Source organism: Myotis nattereri (genome assembly GCF_964212035.1).
Source record: "Myotis nattereri genome assembly, chromosome: 1".
NCBI lineage: Eukaryota > Metazoa > Chordata > Mammalia > Chiroptera > Vespertilionidae > Myotis > Myotis nattereri.
The window spans coordinates 193243041-193264551 of NC_138075.1; the positions used below are offsets into that span (position 1 = coordinate 193243041).

General features: G+C 39.7%; 1 protein-coding gene across 1 annotated transcript in view; it reads right to left on the bottom strand.

Annotated features, from left to right (window-relative positions):
- Positions 1–21091, bottom strand: part of ADGRL3 (adhesion G protein-coupled receptor L3) — a 771395-nt gene extending 750304 nt beyond the window's left edge. Inside the window, exon 1 of the mRNA XM_081093223.1 lies at positions 20609–21091. The gene's annotated coding sequence lies outside the window, so the exon portion shown is untranslated. The remainder of the gene's footprint in view (positions 1–20608) is intronic.
- Between the last annotated feature and the right edge of the window lie 420 nt (positions 21092–21511).

The window sequence follows — 21511 nt, forward strand, 5'->3', positions numbered from 1 at the left end:
ACAAAGGGCACCAAGTCCTAGTTCACACACATCTGAAATTGCTTTCAAATAGTTTTTAAAACTATACCACTTTTATTATGCATGTAAACGGTATATTTTTTCTAAAATTGCCAATAAATTTGCTAAATATTACTTAGTATTCCTCCTTGTGTCATATGTGTTTGAACTCCATTCAACATGAGAGAAATTTATTCAAGATATAGGACTCTGAGCTCATAATCTATCCTCTGTAACATACTTTTTGTAAAGGTAACAGTGTTTTTCTTAAATCGTCTTTTTTTAAATAAGCAATTTTCTTCAAATCCTAAATATAGTTGATTAAGGGGTAATGCAAATTGGGGTAAAGGAAAGATTATGTCTCACCTGAAACACTAAGTATACAAATTATACTTTATTTTATACACACACACACACTACACACACACACAGAGCAGGTCCTTGGGTTACATCAGAGATCCGTTCCTACAGTACAATGTAACGCGATTTTCATCATATGTCGCAACCCACCTACATAAGCACCTACGTCACTCACATAGAGCACACACACAGCAGTAATGAAGTGAAACAGTAAAAAAAAATTTAAAATATAACAATTCCTGACCTTTACTTGTGGTAAATAAATAATAAAAAACATAAAGCACATATGTACATATGTCGAAATGACAGAACTTTTTTTATATAAATATTATAAATGGGAGATGGCGACGTAACCATGAAACGACGTACGTTGAGTCCAGCATAACCTGAGGACTGCTTGTATATGTGTATGTATATGCATATACATGTGTATGTATGTGTGTGTGTGTGTGTGTGTGTGTGTGTGTGTGTGTGTATATATATATATATAAAAGCCCAGCAACCAGAATGGCGGAACAACCAGAATGACTGGAGCAACAGGTGGCTATGACATGCACTCCGGCAGCCAACCAGCCTAATCTGGGCCCCGATTACACCCCCGCCCCCCCGCCCCGGGGCCGACCCGGCCCCTGATCAGCCCCCAACATCCTGATCGGAGGCAGGGCCAGCCGGCCAACTGCCGGCAGCCCCTCCCCACCACCAGCCCAGTCAGATGGGCCCCCATTGGGGCTGGCTGGCCGGACCCCACCCATGCACCAGTTCATGCACCAGGCCTCTAGTAAGTAATAAAGGCATTTCTGCATCCTTATTTGACAGTGCCTGTAAGTGTTCAGGCTTCCATTTGTATCTCATAAGTTGCTAGATAATCGTTCCTTTCAGAATATGTCAGAGGTAGAAAAGATAGCATGGTTTACATGAAGTAACATGACAAAATGTTTCCAAATGGAAGACCATGAAGATTGAAGGCAACAGATATAAAATGTGGCGTCAATCACAAAAAGTTGGGGAGCAAAGGAAAAAAGGAAATGAGTTATTGTTTTCCACTCCTTGTTTTTCTCATTTGATTCTCATAAATAAAAACGAAAACTATGGCAGTGCATTATATTACAGGAACTAACTTAATTCTCACAACCCCACTATGAAATAGATTAGCACTAGCCCAATGATACAGAGAATAAACTGAGACTCTGAAAATTACCAAAAGTCACACGTGTTACATAATAATTCCAAGATTTAGGCTCCAGTTAATTTGACCCTAACGCTCATGTTCTAAATTACTGTCTCATGAGCAAAGACAAGTTATTAGTGTCTGTGCTATTACTTTTTTAACTCGCACAAGATGCGCCCTAGCCGGTTTGGCTCAGTGGATAGAGCGTTGGCCTGCGGACTGACTAGTCCCAGGTTCGATTCTGGCAAAGGGCACATGCCTGGGTTGTGGGCTCGATCCCCAGTAGGAGCCGTGCAGGAGGCAGATCAATGATTCTCTCTCATCATTGATGTTTCTTTCTTTCTTTCTCTCTCTCTCTCTCTCTCTCTCTCTCTCTCTCTCTCTCTCTCTCTCCCCCTTCCTCTCTTAAATCAATAAAGAAATATATTTTAAAAATAAATAATTGTACAAGATGCATTTCATGTAAATGCTTTATCTAACATATTATACACCCCATCTTAAAAAAACAACCGATCAACAAAAACACAAACCTCATTTACATAACCTGGTACTCCAGGTTATGAAAAGAGTAAAAGCAGTATCAGCCTTCAATGAATTTACATTTCCAGAGAGGTATAAAATAAGAGAAATAATCAAGAGCCATGGTAGTCTGTCATAATTCCATAAAAGACATATAACAAAGGGCTACGAGGAATTAGAGGACAGAACACAAGGGGAAAATAAAATATTTAAATTATTAATGAAAGACATAAAAGTAAAATGTCTTAGAATTTCTTAAAAATATACAGTCAACATTTTTGCATCTGTCACTCAGACTATAAGACCACTGTAGCGTTTTAAGAAGTGTGTTACTCTCTTTTCAGATATTGTTAAAATAGAAATTGCTTTAAATGACTTCAATAATGAGGATTTTTTAAGTAAGTCACTTGGGCCAAAAGGAAAGAACTGTAGTTTGAAACCTCTTAACCAAATTAACTGTAGTTTGAAACCTCTTAACCAAATTAACCAACATCTGACTGCTGGATTTGTATGCAGCATTTAAAATACAAACATATGCTATCAATCGATGTTTCTCTCTCACATTGATGTCTCTCCTTCTCTCTCCCTCTCCCTTTCTTTCTAAAGTCAATAAAAACATTTCCTCAGGTGAGGCTTACAAAAATGAAAAATAAAGTAAAATACAAACATATAATAAACATATATTATAGGTCTCCAAAGAATTAATTTTAACTTTCAGATAAAAATAAGCCTGATTAAACAACTGGATACAGCATTACAACTGTATATCAATAGGAAGATCAGTAAAAACAACAAGTTCAGATAAGGTCATTTGAACAATGATCACTATCACTTAGCTCCTCCATGTCTTTCTAATGAAATTAGGGTCCAGTATATCAGAGTTGAAAAGGATATTATTGAATACAAACCTCTTTATACATGAATCCACCGAGGCCAGAAAAAAAGCAAGCTCTCTCCTCCACTTTGCAGCTGAGAAGGGGCATGGCAGGATCTTGGGCACTCATCTAACTGGTCTCCCCTCATCCCCAATCAATGCCTCCTCCAATTACATGTACACAGAACAGCTAACTTGATCTTTGCAAAATGAAAATCTGATCTTATTATTGCCCTGCTTAAAACCTCTAATGACTTCCCACTCCTCCTAAGATAAAGTCCAAAATAATTTACCTTAAAAAAGCACTACCAATCCTGGACTCCCATTGGCTTTCCCAGTCGAAGTTCACGCCACTGCCTCCGTCGATCCTTTCATTCTAACTACTAGGACCTTCTCTAAGTTTCTCACATGAACCAAGTTCATTCTTACCTGAGGCCTTGGCGAATTCCTACATATCCTCTGGGACTTAGCAGGATGAGAAAACCTCTTATCTGGAAGGTCTGAGATCTCTGAGTCAAATGTTCTCATAAAACTCAGAATTTCCCTTTTCTAATATCTATCACACTTGTTTTAATATTTTTAACATAGGAAGCATGCAATGAATATTTGTTGATAAATGGATGAAAAAGACTGATTCCAAATGTACTATCTTCTCACTATAGCATTTTTCCTATATTAAAAATGTTATTCCAGTAAGACAATGTTCTTAAACCACACTTACTCATCATTTCCCTCAAACTCTTAAATATCATCCCTTTTCTAGACCATAAATTACCATTATTTTATTAATATTAAATGATTTATTCTAAATAATAATGGAATCAGCTGTTTCATGACATTCTGTGGAAAGCCTCCTGAAAATTTAAATAATAATTTCAATACTAGCAGTGGAGAGATGACAAAGTCTACTGTCTCTACTAAATGGAAATACCACATTTCTCTTAACAAAAGAGAGAGAGAAAAACACCAATTTGTTGTTCCATTTATTTATGCACTCATTGGTTAATTCTTGTATATGCCCTGATCTGAGATCAAACCTGCAAGCTTGGCATATCAGGACGACGCTCTAACCAAATGAGCGACTGGGCCAGGGCCCAGATTGATATTTTACTACTGTCATTTGACAAGTAGAAAGTCACAACTATAGCACTGCCAAACTTTAGCAACGGTATTCCTAAAGAGTTCCTCCATGTCTGCAGAGTTCCTCAGGACTGAAAGACAGGTGCATAATAAGTGAATGTGGATGGGGAGATGTCAGAATAAGAATGAACAGAAACCAATCTTCTAGACTCTAAAATCTAGAGTAAAACTCCCTCTCATTCACAAACACACAGATACATATCTCCAAGACTAAACTAAGAAATCTTGGTTTCTTTATCGATAGAGTGTCCCCCAAAAATGTATACACACTTTAACTGCTGATAACTCACTATTTTCACTCCTTTTCAGGTTTAACTGATTTGAAATAATAGGCGAAGCCAGACCAAGCTTAGAACAAAGAAAATTTATCCTAAAGTGCCACTAGACTTCTTTTTATGGTGTTACATAAAAGATAAAGTTTATGGTACAAAACCAGCAACAGTCGATGAATTGATGGCACACAAATACTGAGTGAAATGATTCCCGATGTTTGCAATTCCATTGCTTCCCATTATCAGCAGTGCCAGGACCAGAACAGTTATCAGTCTGAAAACAGGCTTTGGAAAAAATTCATTTCTGTAGATTCTTTTACATTTTGAAAATGAACTGTATGTTAATAAACACTGACTATATAATCACTCAAAGTGTGTATACATTTTGGGGGAGCACTCTTTATAGATATTAAGAATTTTTCTCATCTCAAATGTACAGGGTCTGATCATTCTTTATGGTCAGCTAATAGTTTATTTTATGATTTGTATGATAATTCTGAAATTTAATATTGCAGGCAGGAAACTGATATTAAAACATACCATGTTAATTCACTTTCTCTGCAAAAGGACAACTGAAGGTGCGTTGTCTTGATTGACAAATCAAGGCAACTATGCTCAAGTTTCTTCCCTTTACTCAGCTCTATTAACCTCCCTGACTAGAACATGCTTGGAACTGGGATCAGCTCTTCCGATGACAGAATTTGAAGGGAGCAGTGAACCAGCACATTCTCAAGGGCTGCCTACTCAACCTTCTGATCTCAGTTCAAATGTTATTTGATCTGGGATGTATTTCCATATCCCTCTCACCCCCCAGCTCAGACAAGGTCTGATCCTGCTGCTATAACTCTCATAGCATCCTGGACTTGACCTTTGTAGCACTTGCCACGATTTTAACTAAATAATTAATGGTAGATACACTGCTTGATATCTCTTCATTTCCATGATTTTATAGGAATAAAATCAGAGGCTCTTTTCGCCATGCTATGTTCCATATCCCCAGCATCCTGCAGGCATTTGATGATAACAAGTACACAGTGAATGAAAAATAAAAAAATACACAATGATTTTATGAAGCTGATCTTTAGAGAACTGCAGGAAAAAAGCAGAACAATCAGAGGCCCATTTGGGAGAGGATATCTGTTTCAACAACAGATTAAAAAATTAACGCAAACAATAAAAGCTACCAGTGTGCTATATGATTTATGTGCATTATCTCAAATAATCCTCACCATAACTCTGAAAGGGAAGCATAATTTGTATTCCCAGTTTACACATGAGGAACCTGGGGCATGCAGAGGCTGAGTCACTTTTCCAGGGTCATACAGAGAGGGGGCTTAGGCTCCCTTCTACTTTACCTTTGCTTCTCAATAATATACATTTTATTTTATATGTTATATTTCTCTACATTGTCTTATTACTGTCAGTAAAAATCATCTAATGTAGAACTAAATGCAAGTTAGTCCTTAAATCTTAAAATAAGATGTAATAATTTTATGTAAGTAAATTCAATCGTGGTGAAAAAAAAGAAAACTGAATATTCAATACTCAATGTACACACTTCTGCTTTATAAATGAACAAATGTTGTAATTGTCTTGATCTAAAATAACAGTACCCTGGATGCAAAACTCAGGGCATAGAATTTACTTTATCTGTAAACATAAAGAAAAAAAAGATTATATAAGAAAATACACAAAATCATGTAATCACTTACTGTGAAAGAAAGAGAAGGAAGAAAGGAAGAAGGAAGGAAGGAAGGAAGGAAGGAAGGAAGGAAGGAAGGAAGGAAGGAAGGAAGGAAGGAAGGGGGGAGGGGGGGAGGGAGGGAGGGAAGGAAGGAAGGAAGGAAGGAAGGAAGGAAGGAAGGAAGGAAAGAAGGAAAGAAGCAGCCCCAGTCTGGTGGCTCAGTTAATTGGAGCATCATCCCTTACACTAAAGTTTGTGGGTTCAATTCCTGATCAGGGCACTGTACCAGGGTAAGATCCTTGGTCAGGATGAGGAAGGGAGGAAACCAATAGATGTTCCTATCTCACATCAATGTGTATCTATCCATCTCTCTCTCTCTCTCTCTCTCTCTCTCTCTCTCTCTCTCTCTCTCTCAAATCGTAATAGTAGAATACTATAATGTAGAGGAATGTGAGAAAACTTTATTAGAATATTAATTTTTTAATGTATTTTTATTGATTTCAGAGAGGAAGGGAGAGGGAGAGACAGAAACATCAATGATGAGAGAGAATCATTGCTCAGCTGCCTCCTGCATGCTCCCCACTGGGGAACAAGCCCACAACCCAAGCATATGCCCTGACCAGGAATGGAACCATGATCTCCTGGTTCACAGGTCAATACTCAACCACTGAGCCACATTGGCCAGGCTAGACTATTAATTTTTTAAAAGAATGTAAAATAACTTAGTGTCAATTTATTTTTAAACTTCCACCAAAAGAAATGTCTAACCTATTTTATCTTGTTAAAATATGCTATCACCACGGGCAGTACTGTGTATTAGCTCTGCCCATTAAGATTTTTGATAAAGTAAACTTTCAACCAGAGGTATTCTACTATAATGAGCTTTATTATTTTACGAAATCAGTGCACTCGGGGGGTGGGGGGGGGGGGGTCCCTCAGCCTGGCCTGTGCCTTCTCACAGTCCAGGAACCCTCAGGGGATATCTGACTGATGGCTCCCCTGTGTGGAGCGGGCCTAAGCCGTCAGTCAGACATCCTTAGCACTGCTCAGCTCACCCTGTGGGAACTCACTGACCACCAGGGGGCAGCTCCTGCATTGAGCGTCTGCCCCCTGGTGGTCAGTGTGCATCACAGTGACGGGTCGTTCCACTGTTTGGTCTATTTGCATATTACCCTTTTATTATATTGGATTTTATCTTATGGCTGTTTTAGAGAGAAAGAACCCCAACGCCTATACCCTAGTTGCAAAAGAAACTGAAGAAGTTATATGATCAATGTGATGTAGCTATTTAGTGACAATGCCATGCCTGAAATCAGAAATCGGAACCCTCAAGGGCAAGACAAATTCCTTGAAAGAAGGCAGCAGAAGCTATAAACCAACCATGTCCCTTTGGGCAAGTTACCACAATTCTTCTTAAAACATTAATTTTATTTTTATTGTGATAAGAACATTTAACCCTTTGCAGTCATTTGTCTACTCTCAGCCACCAAAGCTTTTTTACTGTTCCGGTCGTATGTCTGCTCTCAGCCACCACAGCAAGGAACCGTACGAATCTTAACTCTATTCATTCATGTATCAGTTCATAATTTCTCTGAAAGCTCTTAAGTGTCTAAGCGACCTTGTCACGAACCAAAACATTGCCCCGACAAATCGGAGATATCGAAACTCAATATAGACAAACGCGGTCGTTCCACACTCACCATGCAAAACACCATGGCGAGTCAGTCGCCTTTGGAGAGTGAAGAAATCGACAAGCTTCGGAGACACTTCGCAGAATTTCAAATAAAGCTTTACAAATTATGTTTAACTGTAATTAGGCATTCTCGCTTGTCAAGATATTTCAAAATAATACTCCAAAATGGCAAAAAGAAAGTTACCGAAAGAAGTGTACTGTGAATCTGAAAGTAACGATGAAGAGTTTTATTTTGGCACCTTGAATACTGACTCTGACGTAGAAAGTGATAATGTTTGTAGTGATTCTACTAGTAGTGACGTAGTTCCAAAAAAGAATTAATAAATCTTGTTTATCCTTCATAATCTTGCATGTTATGTATCACTGCTCTTTCAATGGAAATTAATTCCGACCAGTACGACACCCATGTCCAAATTTAATACAACCACAAAGGGTTAACATGAGATCTACCCTCTTAACAGATTTATGAGCATACAACACCATACTGTTAACTACAGGAACAGAATTATACAGCAGATTTCTAGAAATTACTCATCTTGCATAAATGAAATTTTATATCTCTTGATTATCAAATGAAGACATTTTTAAATTTTAAAAAATATTGTTAAAAATGTTTAGGAAATGAGTGTGCAAGTGTGGGCCTTTTAAGATGCCTTCCATGCCTTTATTATTTCACAAGCAGGTGCAGAGCAGTTTTCAATGGCACTTGAGTTTATCTTGAAATAGTAACTTCAAACACTGCTTTCACATTCAGTTGTTTCTTTTAGGTCCATAAAGCACATCCACACAGCTATATACTCATTTCTTAATCAAGCATTAAACTGCCCTACAAATATGTTCTGATGCAGATTTAAAGAAAAAATAGAAAGAGAAGAATAATAGCCTTCCAATCTGAATGCTGGAAATATACCTTAAATACATGTCTTTATAATTGAAAGCAGAAGTCACAAAGATGCTGTTTAAAATATAACTGTTAGTCTCTTTGGCCAAAGAATGAACTAATGAAATCAAATACAGTAGGTACTTCATTATTGTAGAAATGATAAAAAGTTACATTATACACCTGCTGTTTTTCTTTCCCATTTGACTTATGAATTACTAAACACCTCATAGGTTGTACCTCACTCTTATTCCTATGGGTAGATCTCTAATTAAACTTACACTTAGCAAAAGTTGAGTCATATTTACTAATTATAAGCCATAATGTTCTGTTTAGTTAATTTTCTTTATGACCTCTCTCTCACTCTATAGACAACCTTCAATTATTACTGATAATTTACTCCTACTTTTTGTACTGAAATTTTAGAACTGCCCAAACAAAGCCCACCAATTTCCTTATTCCATAAGCGCTTTGGTAAAGAACTTTAAGTTCATGTTTTAGTAGATGAACTTAAGAGATAAGAGGTCCATTCAGAGCAGAGGACTTAACTGTGAAAGTTTATGGGGACATAAAGTGGATAGTGGACTTCTTAATTCTTCATAAATCAGTTTCAGTATATAGTTTTGTTTTAACATTATGTTAAATTCAAAGACAGTAGGCACCATCCTATTTAAATGTTAACAGCCAGCAAATTCCACTTAAACTACTATTTTACTGATCTCAGCTTTTATATATTGATACATATGAGTTAGTAATTCTTAAGAATTGCCACACCATTATTAAGTTACTAATCCTTACTTCCTATACATAACTGAGAGTTAGCATTCTTTAAAATTTCCAAAAAGTTAGGAGGACCAAATATACACAGAGGACATTGATTCATGGGAATCACTGTAACCAAGTACTTACAGTCAAACTAATTATTTACTCTCTGTCCCAGTAATTGTACTTCAAGGAATCTGTGCTACAGAAATCACCAGAGAATAGGCCAAACTTATCCTTGCAAAATACAACAATTTGCACGAATAAAGAAAGCTTAAATAAATGCCAGTATATCCACATAATGAAATATTTTACAATATTAAAAAGGATGCTTTCAAAAATAATGGCATGCGGAAATAGGAGAGAATTATAAGAACTGGGTATATGCCGAAACCTGTTTGGCTCAGTGGATAGAGCATCAGCCTGCGGACTGAAAGGTCCCAGGTTCGATTCTGGTCAAGGGCATGTGCCTGGGTTGCGGGCACATTCCCAGTAGGAGGTGTGCAGGAGGCAGCTGATCGATGATTCTCTCTCATCGATGTTTCTAACTCTCTGTCTCTCTCCCTTCCTCTCTGTAAAAAAATCAATAAAATATTAAAAAAAAAAAGAACTGGGTATATACCTAATTTAACTTTAATTCCACTAAAATAAACACACATAAAATACAGACATTTCATGAATAAAATACAGAGATAACCAAGTTAAAAATATGTGTGAAATCATCTTTGTGAACAATGCAAGGTACCACTGCATTAGAATATACTGGATGATTTGTTTTGCCGACTATATCTCTTTATTTCACAATTACTGAACACGAGCACTACGACAATCAGAAATAAAAGATACTCGGTTATGATCCTTCAACTAGAATAAGCTGCATGGAGAAGAATGAATGGGAATCAACACTCAACTACTAGCAGCCCCCAAGTAGAATCAAAAGAGCTACATAAATGATATACCACTGGGATAGTAGCAAGAATTCCAGAGTAATATCTACCAAGCTAAGAGAGAGTAGCAGTAAAGGAAATAACACAGAAAGATGATTAACACAAAACAGATGGACTAGCATACCATCCTCTGACGTTGATACTATGAGTCCCTACACAGATTGATCATTCACTTGTAATAAAGTAGGTTAAGTTCTCATTTATAAACCTAATGTTTTCTTTCATACCCCATTACTTTTTTGTTGTTGTTGCTCTCTCTCAACACCCCTATATTCAAGGAATAAAACACAAACACATAGCACTGCAATCTCACTATCATCCATTATTCAAGAAAGGTCTCCTTGAATAAATGTCTGCTCAGAGGCTCTCAGCAAATTTCATTTCTGAACACTACTGTCGGCAGCCCAGCAGGCTATTTCACCAAGATAAGATCACACATTTAATCAAATGCACCTAAAAAAAGAAATGCTCGCAAAGTTTGCTTAATAATGCCAGATCATGAAAGTACAATGTTGACAGTCTTCTAAATTTTAGTGCTCCTTCTTTTTCAAGGATTTGCAAGGGAGGTACATGGGAGTTCTACTAACCTTTGAAAATTCACCAAATTATATTATGTGTTACTTTTTACTAGTATATTGGGTTAGCACTTACAAATAAAAACGAAAAGTCAACACAATTTTGTGAGTAATAAAAAATAAAAATAAATAAATAAGTGCAGGAGGTTTCCCAACTTATACAAGTAACATCTCTAAAACACCATTTCACTTCGACTAGTCAAGTGTCAGCATGAAACACTACCCAGACTCTAGATTTTATAATAATGGGTCCATATTAGAGGTCTGCCATTTGAATAACACTATTACTAGATAGACTGAAGTATGTTTTCATTGGATTCTTTAGACAACTAATAAAGTTATCCATACTCAATTATTTAAAATATCCTACTTGATGTACTTTTGAGTCTTCTGTCTCTAAACATAAGATTAACTTGAACAAATACATATGCCCGTCAGAAGCATGACATAACAAGTACACTAGCAGGAGTAAAATAGATATCTCAGATAGATTCATACCTACAAATCCATTTTTACTGCTTTTACTTCTATCCGCATTTATTTTATGCTGCATTTATTCTTATTCAATAAGATTTTGTTTCTCTAGTTTCATCTGGGGTAACTTTTTCTTCTGTGCAACCTCCACTTCTGGTTGCTCCTTTCCATCAAGCATCATCATAAGTTGGCTGGTGGAACTCATACATGATTTAATTAAAACATGAGCTCTACAGCCAATGGTATCTCTCAGGGGCTTTGTTCACCTGGAGGTACTCAATGCCTAAATAATCCACATTTAAACCTGTAAGACCAGCATTACTCTCTGCCTTTTTTAGCATGAGTAGCAAAAATTCAGCACGCTGTGCACCAACAACCCTGTGTCCAGTGCCCGCTTGGTATTGCACAAAGGCAACTCCACTGTTGTGTGTGTATATGTTGTTATAAAATGATATCTTCCAGCTATTTCATGGCTTTTCAGCTATTTCATGGCTTTTCAGATATGCACAGCCTCCTTGATAACTTGGGCAGTTCCTTAGGTGTTTTTGAACCTGAAGATTTGAATCCCTTGATTTGCATGTTTTTGTTGGATTTTCTGGGACAAGTAAGTAAGAAAACATTTTCTAAGATCACATTGGCTGCTTACAGGAAAAGAGTAAACCCATTTGTAATGGTTTTCCTAACCAATTCTTCTAGTGCCTGATCTGTCTCAGTTAACAAAGGATTATTGTAGTGGACATTCAGGTTTTATCAGCCCCTCTGCCTTTTCCTGTGTACAAGATCCCTCTATTAATTGAGCCTTTCCTCCTCCAACCTATTTGTCCATCCACAGAGGAACTGCAATATCCTTACCCACTCCACTAAGCTGGTGATAATAGATGGATCTAAAACTGGGTACCTAATCCAGGCTGTCGTGAAAGGGAAAGAATCCAGTAGGCAGAGGAAAGGAAAAGTGGGTCGAGACATGCAACTGGAGCAAAATCCTAGTGATAGTCAAGGGCCTATTTTTATTTTTGATGCCTAAAAAAACCTCCATTATTCACCAAGATTCTTCAGGTGAGAAAAAAAATAACCTCCCAATAAATTGATCATTTGGCTAACGCTAGTTGGAATTGTCTTTGCAAGTAAAAGAGGAACATGAATTATCCCCAATCTATCAAATCTCTTAAGTTGAATTTAAGTCCAAACAACAACTAAGATGTTGCAGCATTTTGGAATGACAGTAAAATAATATTTAACTATCATGCATAAAAATACTTGAAAAGTAAAGTAAAATTTAACTATTGAAAGTGCTGAAAATTTTTTTAAAAAATGTGTATTATTTTAAAAGAAAACAGTTGCCTAAGGCCTCCTTCCAAAGTCAACTTCTGTTAATAATATGATTAAAACTTGACAGATCCAACAGTTAAAGTCAATATAAAAAAGAAAGTCTAGATATACACATGCCTCATGTTAACACAAAACTATTTCTCAATGGACTCTTTGTCCGCTTCCTGAAGTCACGATCAGTATTCTGAGTCAAGATTCAGACAACCACCATCAGCCATTGACAAATCAAAAACACTAAAAATTAGAAAAAACTAAAAGATATCAATGTAAACCATTTGAGCCCTTCCATTCATGCCAGACATAAAATCGCATACAAAAGATGCCCATCAGGCCCAATTCCTCTTACCCAACAGAATTTGGAAGAGTTCTGAGGAAAGGAAAAGAGGAAAGAAACCAAACCAAAACAAAACTAGAGACTGTTGAAAAACCTCTTCCAGGGTCAGCTGTCAATGGAATGCATTTTAGTATTCAGGTTACCCACCCATGCAGAACATCAAAAACTGGGCTCGAGTCTCTCCCCTATTCTCACAGGCTCAGGCTACTGTGGAGTTGCTGGGGCTGTACTGAATAGTAACACGCTCTGCCTCTGTGGGACATATAAACACCAACACAAACTGATCAAACAGAAGGGGGTATCATTTCTACTTGACTTTCATTTTCTTGAATTATACTTTAAAACACTTAAGTCTGGCACAATTTAGCAAGTCAGCTGTCCAATGTGCAGCTTATGTTTTCATTCATTTTTACCACCTACCACGTTGTACACTTTCCATTTTAACAGAAATGCTGGGTAATAATAGGTAAAAGTCAAACATTTCAGGAACTTCTCGAATGGCAATTGTCACTGAAATACAGATGTTAATTCTAAAATTCAGACTTATTTATCACCATGTCCCTACTTATACTCTTTTAAAGCAACTTTGGGGTCTGAATTTTAAGGGTTCATCTGCATTTAGAACACTCTGATGAAGACATGAATTTTGGAATTATAAATTTTTTAAGTGTTGGAATCCTTAAGTCTTAAAAGTTTATGATGACTTGATTTGGTGACGATATTGTATAAAATTCTGATGCAGTTCAAACTTAAAGAGCTACTGATGCCATGAGAAAAGATGATCAGGAGTTTAATTTAAAATGTCTTAAGTTAAATTGCTATTTTCATCTTATATGTGATTTAAGTCAATTTTCAGACACGATACTTGGTGGCTGTCAAAAATATTTTTCTGTCAGGATTATGATTTTTGGTGGGGAATTAGTAGCAGAGCATAACTTTTTAAGATTAAGATTAGGAGCTCAGAAATAGGTACTCAAGAAAAGGTTAAAAAAGGAAATTGGGAAAGACAAAAAGACATAAAACCTTTCTCGGCTGTTTAAGAAAATGCTATTAATTTTCTTGGCTCATCAAGAACTCTTCAATTAAGAAAATAATATTTGACTTAGCTATTTTTTAATAATGGTAGTTAAGGACATTTCAAATAATACTATGACTAATAATGACAGGTTCCTTTCACTAAATGCTCAATCTATCAGGTAAATTTCTATTTACTTCCTATTCCTCACCCCAAACCAGCAAAGAAGATGCCATTATCTTTACTTGCAGACAAAGACAATTGAGCTAGAGAGTTATGGAATTGGGATTGTCCCTCATTCCAAAGGCCATTTCTGACAAGTTCATAACTAGGGACAACACCCAGCTATGCCCACCTGAAGAATATAATTTTGTTTTTACAACTGTAACAGGATTAACCAAAGAGCTGGAAAAGACAAGTGCTATGGTACTTACTGTGGCAGGGATAAGGGAAATATGTAGCCATGAATATACTCAAATATAATATATAATTTATAAATATATATAGAAATTTTCAAAAAGATGTCAAAGTCCTATTCAGAAGTATTACAGTTCACTTTTAAACTTAAGATTCTGGTAAAATTAATCTCTATGTGGGAGCTTCTGTCATTCATTAGGCATATTACCACAGTATATAATTACCCCATGGGTCCTTCTCCCTGAAAATGGCCTGTTGTGATGCATCGATAGTGATTAACAGACTAAGAATGTAGTGAGTTGTCTTGATATCACTTCAGAAAAGTGATTTCCTCCCTAATAATTCCCATGATACATAAATATTCAATTAGGGTCTTTGAAATCTAGATTTAATTGGGCATTCATACTCTACCCAACTGCAAACTTAGCCCAAGTTATGGAAGGTATTTTATTAATTCATAGTATTTTAAAAAATCCCAACTCCTCATTATTTTTAAAGTGGGAAGGTAAAAATAAAGCCAAGATTATCTTTTATTTGAAATTTTCAAATTTAATAATGTTTTAAATGTTGCTCTAAAGCAATGAGGTGAAACATAACCACATATCTGAATCCCATGGGGAGTTGATTAATGTTTCTTGGAGCCCTCATGAGACCTAGTAAATAATAATGATAATAATAAAACTAATGACAGCAGCAAATAGGGGCCTATGTATTATGTGCCCAGAACCATTTGGGGCACTCTGCATATATCTTCCCATTAAATCTTCACAACAACCTATGAATTAGGCACAACTGTTCCCATGAAAGCATATCAGGAAATTGAGGCACAGAGAGATCTGGTATCTTGCCCAAAGTCAAATAACTTATCACCAAAGTCAAATAACTTATCAAACCTAAGCAAACACACCCCAGAGTCCCTTCTCTTCACCACCACCCCACTCTGCCTCTCCAGATATCAGGATTTCAAGACCTGGGGCCCGGATGTTAAATTCTCCCTGTAGCTCCTTTGCTACTGTCAGGACATCAGGCTGGAGATGTGGCAGCTTTAAAGCTTCGGTTTCACTAAGTGGGGATCAAAACAGTTAAAGACAAGCTTTCTAGGATGGGAAGAAAATAATGAAAATGTCAGAAAATTATAAAAACCTCCAACCTATTAGTGTCTTTTTAAAACTTGAACCATCCACTTGTTTTCTCATTCCAGATGGCTTCTTATATGGTTACATGGGGTGAGTCTTGTGAGTACAAGGAGGCGGATCTTGGAACGCTTCTCAGACTCCCTGGTCCCAAGACCCTATTACATGCTTAAAAACTGATGACCTAAAGCAACTTTGGAGTATGTTGGTTTCAACTATCAATACTTACGCATTCATAGTGAAAGTGTGGAAACTTTTAAACACATGCCATATGCCATCAGAGCAATGATGTCATCACATACTAGTATCATGTACCTTCTGGAAACCCCACCCCGCCCTGCACACTTGTTCAAGTATGAGAGCGAAAGGCCAATCACATCTTAGCATTGTTATGACAATGTTTTCTCCTGACAGGCCTGAAAGGGTCTTAGGGGGACCCACAGGTTTCCCCAGAACACAGACTGAGAAGAAGAGTAGTCTGCTCTATAAAATAACTGACATAAACGTTTACCAGAAACATTCAGTTTGGTGATTTATTTTTCCATCCCAGAGATAATCTTCATAATAAATAAGATTACCACCAACAATATTCTATTTAAATTCTTGAATAATATGGACCAAATATTAACTTCTTCTAATATATGTAGTCATTCTTATGAAGACATTTAACATTAAATTCTTATTTTCAGTGTCAGCAAGACATGAATAAGACATGAGTTATTAAGAGCTACAGAATCTGTCATAATCAAATATAAGAAGAACTCTCTCCTTTCACCCACTCCCTAAAACAGTGGAGAACTTCATTAATTCAGAGTAGGACAGCTAATTTTTAAATATATTTTGTACTTTTGAATACATAAACACGCTTCACAATTCTGAAAAAAAAAAAAAGTACACCTGCTACCTATGCAGTAGTAGAGTTCATTTAATTGATCCACATAGACACTCAGACCAGGGTAATATCATTAAATGGTTGTGAGAAATATACACATCTTAGGACTTATAATTGATATCAAGAGACATACTTACATATTTTTCTCAAACTGATGAATAAACAACAATATCAAAATCACAATGAGGGAAAAATCTGGATTTTTCTCCCCACTGATGAACAACTTTCTAACAACACATATGCACACAAACAGATAACAAAGGGGAAATAAATGTCAGAAGGACCTTACTCAAATTTGAATGTTTTACATTTTATTATAAAATTGGATATTCTATAAAGAAATGCATTTGCATAAAAGAAAAAGAAAAAGATGCAATAGTAATCTAAGCATAAATATGTCCTTGAAGGCAAACAAATGCTAAATTACAATACAGCTTCTGTCAATGTGAGCAAATGCATATTTTGAATGTAATGCAAATCTAAGGAATCAAAGGGAAAATAGCCATTTGCAAAATTGGAGGAAAGAGCATCTTCCTTTAAGTCTAACTGCTCTAGCCATTCATACCATGCTAAATTAAGGCTGAATAGCATTTCTCAAATCACTCTTTGTTCTTAAATACAAAAATCACAAGCAGTTTTCCTGAATTCTAGGCGAAAATGCCACACTTCTAATAGTAACTGTCACTTCTTCTTGACAGTCCTTTTCAAAAACAGTTTAAAAAGTGGTTAAAGTGGTCCAAATGAAATCTGAAAACCAATTCAGTTTAGCATTTTGTATATTATTTGACTAACTTCAATCCTTTTGGCCTTATAAGCTTTTTATTTTCTAGTTAAATTTCCTTTGCTATAGTTAACCAAGGAATCAAAGGCAAATCAAATTCATCAAAATTTTGCCTAATTACCAGAAACAATGCCAGGCACAGTAGCTGGAGCCAGTGAATCTCGTACTATTATTCCCAGTGAAAAGGAATATTTAAATCTCCAAAATGTAAGAAGATCATTATAAAGACAACCATTTCTAAAATATCCTCCATTCATATTTTGAGGAGAGCTCTCAACCTGAAGGATAATCAGATCAAGCAACTTAAAATGAGACATCAAAAAGCATTTACCCATCATACAAATCCCATGTTGGCTTATCGCTCTTCAGGCCAGGGATGCCCGATGCAACCTAACATGTCTATCAAAAGGATTTAAAGAGTTCACATAAACCTTTATACTAATCATTCCTTGTATCCCGAGTTCATAGAAATAGTCCAGTTACCCAGGTACACCAATAGAGCAGGCTATTGGATATTTAGTGATAAAGAAGTGCTATGGAATGGCATTCAAGCACTCTGGCACGTTCACCTTCAGCTAAAGACAGCACAATACACTGACAAACACAGTCCTAATGACATCAGGACCTGTGGAATGTATGACTGCTAGGAAACAAAGAACAGATCTGACCAAATCTTCTAATATATGGACTTGGAATCATGGCAATTAGATCTTCTAAAAGGAGAGGACAAGTGTCCTTTCATCTTCAGAAATGATTGCAAGTTTAAAGACTTAAACATATACCCTCCAGAAGTGAAGCAAATATAGGATGCTAGATTCTCATGAATTAAATCACAATTCTCTAAGTTTTCTTTTAAGGTGACCACCACTAGCAATAACTCATAAAAATATAACAATCAAAATCGGGGATCAGGGATTCTGTATCCCTTTTTGTTTGTGTTTTATTTTTTGCAACCTAAGCTTTTCAAGAAGATCTTAAAAAAGAAAGAAATGTAGACATTATAGTACCTAGAAACAAAGTATCCTTTTACATTCGCAGTGCTACATTTTTAGAACAAAATAGAACATAGCCATTTGCAACAAACACCCAAGCAGTCAGAGCTAATCTACAACTAAGGCATTTAATCTTTTAACTATTGAAACTAAAAAAGCAGTTTCAAGTTTTAAAAAAAAACTGATTATCTTTGTATATTGTTAACCCTTGCTTTGGTTACAAAAAAAAAAAAAAAAGATAGTGTGAAACAAAGCTGAGAGATATTTCAATGAAAATATCTTTTTAACTTCCACACAAATTATCTGAAAACCTCTTCGGGTTACACTATAAAAGAACTGACAGGTCTATCTGTAATCCGCGTACAGACAAACTGGGCGCTAGGAACTCCTGGTAATTTAGTATCATCACCGCTTGAAAAATGTACCGGGGAAAACTGGCCCAATTCTGTTTAACCTCTTAGGGAAATAAAGAACATTCTCCAAATGAAAAATTACTAAAGAAGCGTGTCTTTGTAGATTCTAAAATGGCATTCCTTAACTAGTTTTGCTAGCCCAACATGACACTAAATTAGCAGACCGCCTAGTTACTCCACAGCACAACCCAGGAGGCAGTTTTTCCTTCCAGCCAGAGTCTGTGCGTCTCCTCATTTCCCCAGCAGCTGGCTGGAAGGATGTAAAATCAGAGGTGCAAGAAGGCTTAGACTTCCTAATGAGTAATCCACCCAGGAAAGTAAACACAACTCACACCACTAGGTTCGGCGGAAAGGAGGCTGTGGCGGGGCTGCTGACACCCTTGTTTACAATGTGCTCCAACTGCTGCAGGCAGGATCACACACGGGCACAGGCAGGAGACACCCGGGGGTGGCTCGCCCGCTGGAGTTCGCCCAATGGCTAGGCTATCTCTGGCCATAAATACAGCAGCACATGTTTCCATCTGAGCGAGGAAAGTGGCCAGAACATTCCAGGGACCAGGGCTTGTGCCGGCTTCGCTCGGTTACTTCAATCTGCCAGCGAGATGACTACACGCTCCCCTGGTCCTCATCAGGGCCGATCTGGGGCGCGATGAGCGCTGCACCAGAGACTCTCACGCGCCGCGCGCATCCCGCGGAGGTGCTCCTCGCCGGCGGAAAGGGGACCGGGGGACACCGAGAGGCTTCCCCGCAAACCCTACGGGCCCCCGCGGCCTCCTCAAACCAGATTTTCCAGTTAAGCGGATCCCTGGAGATTTCGATAAGCAAGCTCAAGTAGCATCAGCTCTGCCATCCCCGCAAATACCTCCCGGCCATCCCCTGAGCGCACGAAAACGCACACACACCCGCACACGCCGCACCACCGCCAACCAACCCTTTTGCAGGGAGGTCGCCCCCAGAAACACACATACACGCCCACCCACCAATACTGCTGGGGGAGGGGGGGGCGAGGAGCACGCTTAGCTCCAGACTCCAGCGGCGGGGGCGCAGCGGCACCCTCGCTGCGAGGCAGACTGGAGCCTCCCCTCCTCCCGAGAGAAGCTCCGTGGCGCCTACCCTCCTACCTGTAACCCAGCCGACCGCGGCCACCAATACTCTCCCCATCCCGCCCCGGTGCCGCCGCCACCCCGATTCCTTCAACAGCCAAACCGTGCCCACTCCCAACACCGCGCCGCCGCGGGCCACCCAAGAAAGTGGCACCTTTCTCCAACCAAGCCGCCTAACAAAGCCTGGACAGGCATGTCTAAACCCAACTGCCGTGAAGGGGACCCAACGGGCGGGGTGCGGGGAGACAGCTCGGCTCCACGGCTCAGGGGCGCGACCTGGGCACCCGCCGCCGAGGATGCTCCGAGGCAGGTGTCTAGGGAGGGTCGCGGCAGGCGGGCCACCCCGTGGTCCCCACAACCCCAGAGCCGCGCTCCTCACCCGGTGTCTGTGGGTCCGCTAGCCTGCTCCCGCCTCCAGCGGCACCCGCTCCGGGCAGACGGGGAGAAGGCGCCCCCTGGTCAGCTTTCAGCCCCCTCCAGAGGATGACACTGGGGCGAGAGACGAGGGAAAATCCCCGGGAACCGTGGAAACCGTGCCGATTCCCCCGCGTTTTGGACTGCGAAGGCGCCGGGTCTGCTCTCCCCTTCATCCCGCTTGGCCGCCAAATCTCCCAAGAGCTGGAAAAACCTCAGGCCGGTGCCAAACCCCAGCGCCCACCAGCCAAGAGACTCCCTTCCCGCCCCGCATCGCAATCGGATGAGTGTGTGTGCGGGGGGGGGGGGGGGTGCAAGTGTGCGAGTGGGAGGATGGGGGTGCGTGAATCCCCCACGACCCCCCCCCCCACCCCCCGCCCCAGGTAGCCCGCCCCGCGGACGCCGGTCACCACTATTAGGAAGTAAGAAGAATAAATTACCTTTCGTAACCGCGGGTCCCTGAGATCGTCCCATCAGCGGCTCAACAACCTGCAGCTGGGTGCCGTCTCCACCATCCAGCCATGGAGCCCGGGGCACCAGCCCGACCGGCCCCAGCGAGGTCGCCCCCACCGCACTCGGCAAAGAAGGATATAACCCAAGCGCAGAGAAGGCAGCAGGAGGGTGGGAAGCCCAGGCGAGGAAACAACAAAAAGTCTCTCCTTACCCCTTTCTTCTGCTACACAGCCATGGAAGGAAAAAAAAAAAAAAAAAGGAGAGGGGGTGGGGGGAGAAGAAGAACCAAACGCTTGTCTTCCTTTACGTGTCCTGGCTCCGCACACACCGAGGAGCTCCAGACCCGAGTCCGGAGAGAGGGGGGTTCAAATGCCTCCCGCGGTCCACAGTTGCACAACTTCGGAGTCAAGCTCTGGCTCCCGCAGCAGCCGAGGGACCCGAGCGGCCGCGATTAACATGCGGCAGTCAGATCTGGGGCCGCTTCTCCGCCTGCTGCCGCCGCTTCGCAAAAAGAGACCAACAATCTTCCACCATTCCCCGCAGCGGATCCTTACATCCAGTTCCCCCACCCCACCCCCTTCTCTTTCTTCTTCTTCTTCCTCGTCCTCCCCCTCCGGCCTGGGAGCGGGAGCGATGGAGGAGGTAATGGGAGCCGAGAGGGCCAAGGGTGGCTTCCCCGCCTAACCCTCCTCCGCCTCCTCCACTCGCAGTTCTCTCCCCGCCGAGGGTCTCCTTTCGCTCCCGCAACCTGCGCCACGAGCCGGAGCGAGGGCCACGCAAACTCCTTCGCGGGTGCACAGCGGGGGCGCGCGGGCGGAGCGGGCGCCCGGCCTCCGAGGGCTGCGTCCCGGGGGCCGCGGAGCCCCGAGCCCGGGGGGTGGCTGCTTAGC